The sequence below is a fragment of the Arachis stenosperma genome, chromosome 1, assembly GCF_014773155.1.
Source record: "Arachis stenosperma cultivar V10309 chromosome 1, arast.V10309.gnm1.PFL2, whole genome shotgun sequence".
Lineage (NCBI taxonomy): Eukaryota > Viridiplantae > Streptophyta > Magnoliopsida > Fabales > Fabaceae > Arachis > Arachis stenosperma.
In genome coordinates, this window is record NC_080377.1 from 46,978,520 (window position 1) to 46,979,503 (window position 984).

Below are 984 nucleotides of genomic sequence, written 5' to 3' on the forward strand. Positions count from 1 at the left end.
TTTTCAAAAAATATGATTGGGAAAGAAATAAAGTGATTTTTGAAAAAGATTTTGAAATTAGAAATAAAAAAGATATGATTGAAAACTATTTTGAAAAAGATGTGATTAAAAGATTTGATTGAGAAGATATGATTTGAAAAACAATTTAAAAAGATTTGATTTTAAAAATTAATGACCTGCCTAACAAGAAAGATTTGATTCAGACATTAAACCTTTCTCAACAGAAAAGGCAACATACTTGAAATGTTGAATCAAATCATTAATTGTTAGCAAGTATTTTTGAAAATGGAAAGAAATTGATTTTGAAAATATATGATTGAAAAGTATGATTTGAAAAAGATTTGATTTTGAAAATTTTTTGAAAACTTGAAAAAATTTTGAGTTAAAAACAAAATCTTCCCTCTTGTGCCATCCTGGCGTTAAACGCCCAGAATGGTATACATTCTGGCGTTTAACGCCCAAAACACTACCTTTTTGGGCGTTAAACGCCCAGCCAGGCACCCTGGCTGGCGTTTAAACGCCAGTTTTCCTTCCTCACTGGGCGTTTTGAACGCCCAGCTTTTTCTGTGCAATTCCTCTGCTGTATGTTCTGAATCTTCAATTCTCTGTATTATTGACTTGAAAAGACACAAATTAAAAATTTTTGGATTTTTAATGATGAGGAGTAATCACAATGCAACTAAAATCAAATAAACAATGCATGCAAGACACCAAACTTAGAAGTTTGTATACTATTGACACTAACAAAATGAGAATGCATATGAGAAACAACAAAACACTCAAGACAAGAGAATTTAAAGATCAGAGTAAGGAAATCATCAAGAACAACTTGAAGATCAATTAAGACACATGAATGAATTCGAAAAATACAAGAAGAACAGAAACATGCAATTGACACCAAACTTAAAGTGAGACACTAGACTCAACAAGAAACATACAATATTTTTGGTTTTTATGATTTTGTAAATTTTTTTTGGATTTTTT